Below are 10,350 nucleotides of genomic sequence, written 5' to 3' on the forward strand. Positions count from 1 at the left end.
TGTTCCTCCACACCCTTCTCACAATGTGGTTGGTAACAAATGGGTTTATCGAATTAAACGAAAATCTGATGGCACTATAGATCGATACAAAGCCAGATTAGTGGCTAAGGGTTTTCATCAAAGACTAGGTGTTGATTTTACTGATACTTATAATCTAGTCATTCGTCCAGCAACGGTTCGTCTTATATTATTGGTTGTTGTTTCTCATAATTGGCCAGTCAAACAACTTGATGTTTCGAATGCATTTCTTCATGGCTTTCTCGAATAAGATGTTTTTATGTCTCAACCGCAAGGTTTTGCTGATAAGCTGAAAGCAGCAGATTATGTTTGCAAACTTCACGGGTCATTGTACGGCCTCAAACAAGCACCTCGTCAATGGTACAAACGGCTTCCATCAACTCTTCTTGCTCTTGGTTTTGAAGGATCAAAGACAGACAGTTCATTGTATTTCTACAAGAAAAATTATATTCAATTATTCTGCATTCTTTATGTGGATGACATCATTCTCACGGGCAATGATTCCTCACATACTGCTTCAATTATTGAATCACTTGGTACTGAATTTTCTATTAAAGATCTTGGCATACTCCACTATTTTTTGGGTGTTGAAGCTACATGGAATGATAATGGATTGTACTTAACTCAAAAGAAGTATATTCGTGATTTACTGCACAAAGCCCGAATGGAGGAAGCAAATGGTATTAGTACTCCTGCTGATCCGAAAAACAGTTTATCACTTAGTACTGGTGATTCTTTTCAAGATGCATCATTGTATCGCAGTATTGTTGGGGGCTTACAATATTTATCACTTACAAGGCCATATCTCATTCTCTGTCGACAAAGTATCACAATTTATGCATCAACCTACGGATATTCATTGGTCCGTCGTTAAGCGAATCTTGCGCTATCTTCAATCTACCATTACTCATGGTATTATGTTACGCAAATCAGCCTCTACTATAATTTCAGCTTATAGTGACAGCGATTGGGCGAGTTCAATTGATGATCGACGGTCTACCACTGGTTTTTGTATTTTTTTATGGTAATAATCTTATTGCTTGGGGTTCTAGAAAGCAGAGAATGGTAGCTAAATCGTCAACTGAAGCTGAGTATAGAGCACTTTCCACCACTGTCTCGGAGCTGAAGTGGATTTATTCTATCATCAATGAGTTGGGTTTTACAGTTGGTAAATGTCCTATATTATGGTGTGATAATCTCAGCACACCATATCTCACTACAACGCCCATTTTTCATTCTCGTTCGAAACATTTTTGAGATTGATTATCATTATGTTCATGAGCATGTAGCGAGCAAATTTCTTGATGTTCAATTCATCAATTCTGAATCACAAATTGCTGATATTCTAACGAAACCGCTAGCTAAGACGCTATTTCATTTTCTTCGAGACAAGTTGAACGTCGTTCAATCCCGAGTTCAACTTGCGGGCGGGTGATAAGAGTCATATTCAGTTATCATTTGAAATTCAAATTGCTATCTACTGTACATGTAGTTGCCGTATATATTGGCTATATTTCTATGTATATCTTCTGTTGTAATTCTTGTAACAAACCCAAGATTTGTGGGTAACTCACTTGTATTTAATATGCTCATATTCACAGTAATATACAAGTTGAAATTCCCGCAATTGTTTCACTTCCTTCGTTCCCCTGCTTCGTGTACTCTTTGGTTATCTCCTTTATTGATTCCTCTGTTTCTTCCTGTATTTCTTTCTCCGTTTTTTACTTTACTAATTTCACACCATTGGACACTAGTGTTACATTTGAGGGTTATGATGGTGATGTTGCTAACAGTAATGTGTGAAAACTTTTTAGGCCAAACGTATATTTAGTTCCCTGCACTTATCCTCTGTTTCAACTTGGGTTCCTGTACTAAAAAACATCCATAATAAGTTCATGCACTATCCAAAGTCTTCAATTTAAGTCCTTATGTCTCATTCCGTTGGAGACTGAGACACACCCGCTTATCTCTGAAACTGGTGATGTTTATACTATAATTTATTTAGTTAAATCAAAATTAATTAATTTATTAAATTAAAATTAGATTTACTAAATTAAAATTAATTTATTTAATAAAATCCCTAAATTCTACCGCCTCAACCCATCACAGTCCCACCTCCGCTGCCACCTTAATTCCATCACAACCCCACCTCCGTCGCCACCTTAATTCCATCACAACCCTATCTCCGACGCTAAACATTTTCAGTAATGACACTAATTGACCAACCAACAATCGATATCTGCAATTCTAGTGAGCATCCACATTTTCCACACAACATAATCCAACCAGAGTTCATCTAAATACCCACCACCTGAATCCACCGTGGATCTTAAATCCCCACCATCTTAAATCCTCCATTACAGCCATTACAAATAATGAAGGAAAAAACACAAAAATGAAGATAAACAGCTGCTATTGTTTAAGAATAGACCGACAACAACGAAGAAGAAGACCCCCGCTGCTGACGGTGAAGAAGAAGACCACCGTTGTTAAGGACGAAGAAGACCTACTGTTGACATTTCAAAGTTCTCACGACGTGAAGGGTGGGTCTCGCGTCGTGAGACCCCAGAATTCAGCCAGAAACGTGTTGTTTTTACAAGTTTGCGTCTGCGAGAAATCAATGCATTACTGAAGTCTAAGGGGCATATTTGACATTTCAAATAGCTACAAATCAGAATTTGACCATAATTACACATGGGTATAAATAGTTAATGACTACATCTTGTAAAGGGTTCGACGAATTTACCGCTTTCTAGACAAAAACCCTAATTTCATAGATTATAGTTTCCATCGCTTCGTTCTTGGATTAATTTCATTATTGTTTCTTCAATTATTATTAGTTACATTCAAACAAGGTACGATTGATCTTAATTCTATATTCAGTATTGATTTTTATTACAGAATGATTTCTTTAATTGTTTCTTTAAGTCTTTTTATTATTATGTCTAGCTAAACCCTTCATTGGGGATTATTAATTAAAATTATGTCTGTTTAATTGAATTGGATTTATGGGTTTTTGTTCTTGATGGGGTTTAATTATTGTGCTTAATGCTTAGCCTAAACTGATCACTTAGTTTATGCCATAAGTTTTAGTTTTAGCTCGAGAGAGTATAATTGGAATAGAACAATATAATTAAGAACACAGGAGTTGATTGTGAGAGAGTGAATTAACGAGTGTGTGTTCTTTAAATTTGCTTAACAATCATTTAATTGATTTATACATAGGTTAATCATTGTGCGAGAGTGAATAATTAACCTAATATTAGTTAGTTTAATGTTTTTGCCTGTAATTGCTCGAGAGAGAATTTTAGGTGCTTTAGATTAGTTCGAACCTCATCAGAACAATACAATTCATAATCCGAATCAAGTAAACAGCATAACAAAGATTAATAATCCCTGCTTTTTCCATTATTGTTAAACATCATTTGAAATACAGCTTTAGTTTATTTAACTTACAATCATTAAATTATGTCTTTTAAATTACACAACAAACAAAATTATCTTTCCGACTATTCGAATCGAGTCTCTTAACTGGTTGTCTTTAGAGCTTTCTCTGTGGGTACGATATCCAGACTTCGCAGTCTGTATTACAAGTTGGCTACGTACGCTTGCGTATTTTTACCAACAATACACACACACTATTAAAAAACGTATTATCAGCCATTAGTGCGGAAGCAGGCCTCCTACCTGATTCCAATTTTGTTATAACTAATAAATACAAAATAATTATTTTAAATAGGATTAAATAATGTTTTTATAAAAAAATGAGCCCAACAATAATATCATTTGGTCTATTTTTTATTAAAAAAATTCAAATATATCGTTTAATTAAATAAATAGCCAAATAAATTCCGGTTTTGAAATTTCTGAAACTGATGAGTACCTAATAATTATTTTAAAAAAAATATTTTTTATAAATAAATTGAGGAAATCGACATATCATTTGATTTAACTTTCTTTAAAAAAAAAAAGATTCACATAACATGGCATTCGGTCTAAAAAAACTTATTTGAACGAATCTCTTTTTTTTTAAAATTTTCGAGATTGATGAATACCGAATAGTTATTTTAAAGATGATCGCATAATTTTCTAAAAAATATTGAGCCAAAAAATATAGGGTTAATTACATATAATATCACCATCTTTATACAAAATCTCAAAAATAACACGGCCTTTAAAACGTGTCAATTTAGGGTATCACCTTTCATTTCTTTTCAAAAGTAACATGGGCATAGTTTAGATAAAATTTTGCTGACTTAGACACCGATGGGTCTGTCACGTGTCATGCCAAATCAGTAAAAACGCCACTAAACCGATGTTGTTTTTAAAAAAACGAAATGTGGTACCTGAATTGACACGTTTCAAAGATCGTGTTATTTTTAAGATTTCGTATAAATGTGGTGATTTTATACACAATTATTCAAAAATATATCATTTAGTCTACAAAAATCAAAGTGTTAAATAACATGTCATTCGGTCTAAAACTATAACCGGACAACGCATCGTTTGACTAAAAAAAATTGTCTCACCTGAATAAAATTTTTAATTCCGTCACCGTCCGTCATTATAAGAGGGCGGATACATACAAAATGAGCATAAATTTGAATTTTGTAAAATAAAAAGACTTGAAATGAAAAAAAAAACCCAAAAAACATTGTCTGTTAATTTTATATTTTAATGAAAAGAATTCAATTATATTCATTAAAAAAAAATTCAATTATAGCATGCATTAAGCGACCTCCTTTTAAAAAGAGAGGCGGCGGTTATGTTCTTTTGAAAATTTAGATATAAAACATATAAAAACTTGTCATATGCAAGCCACTTATAACTACTTCATTGTTGCTATTGATACAATAAATGATAAACTTTTCTATTAAGGTGAGTTTTTGTTTGTTTGTTTAAATGAATACTTATATCTGCCGTATTCAGGTTAACAAGTAGCTGTAGAAAATGAATATGCATATGTTGTGGGGGCAATAAATACCCAATGAAAAGACATCAGAACCTCAATAATATTTACATTTTGTTTCTTATTCTTTTCCAAAAGAAACTAAAATATCGGAAAGAACTGCCAAAATCTAATCCAAAAAATTATAACGCGTTTGATATAATTTTTCATAATAATAAAAATATAATTGAAGTTTATCCAGCAAACTTTTGGACAGTAGCGGAAATATAAATTTTATTACAAGAGGACTAAATTTTATTAGATAAACGACATTGCCGCTGGCCTTTTTTTTGTCTAAATGACATGTTGTTTGATATAATTTTAAAAATGATAACTTTTTTCCTTTAAAATTTTTAAACTAATATAAATTATCTCAATTTGCTTATGAAATTCATCATTTTTAAATATTAATTTAATTCGTTTTTTACTTATATAAAACTCACACAATATTGAAATTATTCTAAATTTAAAACTATCAAATAACAAATATAACATCATGAACTAAGTTTACATATTAAAAAGTATCCATAAAATGAAATAAAAATAATTTTATCAAATCCATCACTTGTCATTGTTAAATCAATATAAATAGCTTAAAATATATTTAGTATAATTATAACACATTTTTATAAATTAAAGTAATATATATATATATATATATATATATATATATTAAAATTTTATTTCTTAGACTATTAGAATAAAATTAATAAAATTAAAATTTTAGTGGAATAAATGCTAAAAGAAATTATTTGACTGGAAAGTAATTTTTCGGCTAATAATCACCCATGTACCCTGATTTTTGGGTCCTCGATCACTAAACCGCTAAATGTTTAAAAATAATCACAAAACCTTCTGGTTTTTGTGGCGGCGTTTGCTTAACCCTCTGAGCTCAAAAATTGCCGATAATTCGCTGACGTGGCATCGAATTACTCATTCTGACATAAAAAAAAGGGTGGCGCCTATTTCCTGCACGCATGTCAGACATATGTCATGCATATGTTAGTTGACTTTTAAAAAAAAAATAAAGAAAAAAATATAACTGCAATAACTCTTCATTCTCTCTCTTACTTTTATTTCTCTTTCCCCCTTATTTTCGTGTTTCTTCTTTCTTTTTAAATTTTTTCTTTTCGTCTTCTTCAATTTCAACTCACCTAGGGTTTGATTTTTCTTTCCCATTTTTCTTTCATTCTTCTCCATTTTTCCTCCATTGTTCATCATTTCCGCCGTTTGCCATTTTTGGGAAGCTTTTTTTTTATTCACTGTTACCGAAGACGAAGACCTTTGTAAACAAAAAGAAAAGAGACTCGTTAACTGCTTAAAAAGAAGAACAAGATCTCTATAAAAAGAAGAAGAAGAAAGGGACAAAGGGAGCAGTTTCAGTGACCGAGGACCTAAAAGTCCGAATTTTGTTTTTTAAAAAAGGTAAGAAATTTTAACTTCTTAACTACCTTTTTGATTTTTTGTGGGTTGATTAGGAATTATAACTTCATTAATCATTCATGCTTGATAGGTTTGAAGAGAAAAGGAAAAGATGAAGTCAGTGTGGGTTTCAAAAAATGGAGAGAAAAGGAAAAGATAAGGAAAATAGGAAGGATGAAAGAAAAGGGACTCCTGGACACCTCGATACGATTTAATGTATAGTTCTGATAGCAGCGATAATGTTGTTGAGAGTATGCTTTTATGAAACTTTGTAGAATCATTTAAGTAAAAATTGTGGTGGTTGACGGTTTAGCATGAAAATTGTTGTTTTTTTTTAATGTGGTTGACTGTTTAACATGTACATTTGTAGGACAATTTATGATTGACTATATGTATTACAAATTAGCTGTATGTAAATTATGGATTGGTTGATTACTGTGGAACCAGATATTTGGCTGTGCTTGTTTTTTTAATACAGAATATGCTATGTATGCTTTAATGTTAAATTTGTCGTTTGAATATTTCTTTATATGCTTGGTTTTTGTGTTGGAGGAGGTTGTTAGGGAATTAATTATTGTTGTTGCATTTAATTTTGTGGTTTGTTTTAGTGTGTTGGCTTGTGTAATAAATGATGGTTGTTGGTTTATTGGTTGGTTGAATTCTTGTTGCCTATTCTATTTTGCAGTTTCTCCAGGTGATTCAAAATATTTCACCATAAACTTACATATTAGTGGGGAACTTGGGGAGTGGAGGTATCATAATGGAGAAGTCAAGAGTAGGATATAAGACCTTGATGAGATTAGAATGGTTAACCTTGATAAATGAGTTGCAAATTATTACCTAAGGCGCTTGTGGATTACCGTTGGAAAGAGTCAGGGGTAGAGTATCATGAAGGGATTAAACCAATTAACCATGAGAGCAATTTATGTAAATGGATCTGGCCGAGATAAAGATAGGGACTGTTGAGGTATATGTTAGAAAATATACCGTTAGGGATGTTAGAAAGTTAAAGCCTTAGTCCACCTCCTCCATGTAATGTTGTTCTAGATGAAATGGAGGATCCAACTACTGACAGTTTAAGTGTCACAACCCAAAATTTTAAGCCATGGCCGACGCTAGGGAATGGGTGTGGTAGCACCGAAACCCGTAGCAAGCCTAGCGATACAAACTTTTTTCCTTTTTAAAATGATTGTTATAAAAATATTAATATATTCTTTTAGAAAAATCGGCAACATAATGGCTGTAAACTTAACCAACCGTGCCTGTTGAAAAGTTTGCAAACCATTTTATAAACATATTTACGTACATATACACATATCAGAGTGCAGAGACTACATACACATCAACCAGCTATGTCAGTTTATATACACAACTAACCTCATATACTGGCAAAACAAGGCCTTAAAAAATATTATAAACAATATCAGTTACTGAGCAAAAGAAACATAAACCGCTAAAAACCCTGACCAAAAAGCATAACGTCTGAACTACGCAGTGCCAAGGAGCGAAAACTATACATGGAAAAAAGACGACTTCCATATCTACTACTAGAAGTCTGGATCTGACAGTTAAAATCTACACACCTGAAAAATGTTAAATATCAATGGGTTAGACAGCGCTGAGTGAGTTCTTAGATTACAATCGGTATTACATATAAAATAAAGTGGTCGCAATCATAACAAAACAAACCTTTCAACTATATAACAAATACATTTCAAACACAAAGTACTTTAAACATATATATTGATAAAATAATTGTATATAAAAGTACGTATACAAGATTCAAACATTGATCCGTTTAAAACCTTACTCTTATTCCTGAAACATGGTACCTATACCACTTATGTTCAAAACGTTCATACCCACACCAAATCACATCGTCCAAATAGTATTATCGCTTTACTAAACAAAAGTGGGACTCGAGATAGTTCACCAAGTTACCCAAATAGACCTAGGTCTCGAGATAACTCAACGAGTATACCTTACAGTCTATTTCAAGATATCCTCTTTATGAGGCACTAATCACAAAATGTCCTCTTTATGAGGTACTAAACACATCGAACTCGTTCACTTTCCATTCTGAACCACGTACTTTTCATCATATACACAACTACATACGTCTAGACCAATACGACTTTGGTGATCACACAGCCTATTGACACCTAATAGATAGTTCGTTTTCTACGGATCATGCACAAAATATAATCCTAAAACTTTAGGATATACAGCTACAAATTCAATACTTTAAAGTACTTAGTCAATATAATGGAATAATAAGTACTTTGTTTAAAATCATAAATTTTTTATTTCAAAAATATCAATTCCATGCCTTTATAGGATAAGGATTTCCTCCTTATACAATGCACATTACTCAAACCAGAATTGCCGTCTCATTGACGGTTTCATAATATTGCACTTTTGGATTATAACTTACTTATCTCTTGAATTAAGTGCATGTAGGTTATAATTTCACAATTCTATATGCATTTCATCTTTTTCGTAAAATCGAATCATATATGTGATCTTTTTATCAAAATGTAGCTATCTTTATTAATTATAACATATATTATCTTTTTCATATCAAAATACTAGTTTCAAAAGTATATTTTAGAAACTAGAACAATCATAAAGCATAGTATTTAATATCAAAATATAAATACGCGAGAGTAATACAGGAACTTACCTCGATAGCTTCCACAAAGCACAAAAGTAATAAATATGGATTCACGGTCGAAAAGAGCGCGTAATCCACTATTTCCCCACAGCCACAACTCGAAGGATCTATACATAATAATATAGCGTTATATTCGAGTTTCATATTCAAATAAACACTCTAGCAAAATCGTTGGTATTCTATTCAAGTATTCAAACTTGAATTTTACGCTACGTCCTTATTTTTAATCATGTTTTCCTAAAACACATTATAATCCAACAACTTATCACATAATCAACCTATCAAGCGAGCTAATGCTTTCAATACAACTATACACAATCACTTAGCATCAAACTTTACCAACTCCTTAAATCCAAAAATCATTTATCAAAAACTTTATCTTTTATTTTCAGCTTTTACAAAGCATTTATTCACTTTTGCAAAATTGTCAAAAATACCAAACGCATCGAATTCGTCAAAAAGACATCGGAATTGGACAAACTCTGGCGAACCCCCTTGACCCCCAACGACCAGCTGGTCCGCCTCGCCATGGCAGACCAGCAGGTATGCTCTTTAAAGAGCAGACCGCGTCTGCTCAACGAGCATATTAGTCAGGCCCGCCGTGGCCTGACTAGTCCTTCGTCTCCGGCCATCGGGCTCCCCCCTCAACCTCTAAGCCATCTCAACTCACAATTGTTCAAACTCCATTGATGAACTAATTTCCAGATTTTTAAATTAAATCAAAACCTCAACAATTGAGTTACAAACTATTACAAACTCATCAAAAACTCACTACAACCTATCATAGACCTCTAAATCATCAAATCGAGTTCAGAAATAAAACAAAACTTAACTTTTCAAACCAATGTTTAGTTTAAGGTTTAAGCTCAATACCTCCAATTTATTGTTTCAGTGTGATTATGCTGGAATGATGATCATGTAGAGATTTTGGCTTGATTTTATGTGACTTGAGGGTTGGACATCATTTTTTCCAATTTTTCTCTCTTATGCGTGGATGGTGTTGAGAGAATGAAGAGAAATATTGGTTCTGATATGTTTTGAGCGATGAAATGGCAAAAGTGCCAATTCAATCCTTTAATTCTTTTAATGATACAAATTGGGTTCTTAACTTTCAGATTTTGCATCTTAGCCTTTTGCATTTTGAGTTGGGCTCGTAATGCCTCATGGGCCTTTATCTAATTTTTTATTTGAGAAGATAACAAAAATATTCAAAAAATGGAAGAAAAAAACAAAAATGCTAAGTTTGTTGAAATATTACATGAGCACCTCAAAAAGCTGAAACTTTACA

General features: G+C 32.4%; 1 long non-coding RNA gene across 1 annotated transcript; it reads right to left on the reverse strand.

Moving 5' to 3' along the window:
- Positions 1-7,620: 7,620 nt before the first annotated feature.
- On the reverse strand, positions 7,621-10,056 carry LOC126665743 (uncharacterized). The gene is made up of 3 exons (XR_007637690.1): positions 9,936-10,056; positions 9,072-9,169; positions 7,621-7,971 (listed from the first exon to the last, which is right to left on the reverse strand). It is a non-coding gene; the product is annotated as an uncharacterized LOC126665743 (long non-coding RNA).
- Positions 10,057-10,350: the final 294 nt, after the last annotated feature.

The sequence above is a fragment of the Mercurialis annua genome, linkage group LG1-X, assembly GCF_937616625.2.
Source record: "Mercurialis annua linkage group LG1-X, ddMerAnnu1.2, whole genome shotgun sequence".
Lineage (NCBI taxonomy): Eukaryota > Viridiplantae > Streptophyta > Magnoliopsida > Malpighiales > Euphorbiaceae > Mercurialis > Mercurialis annua.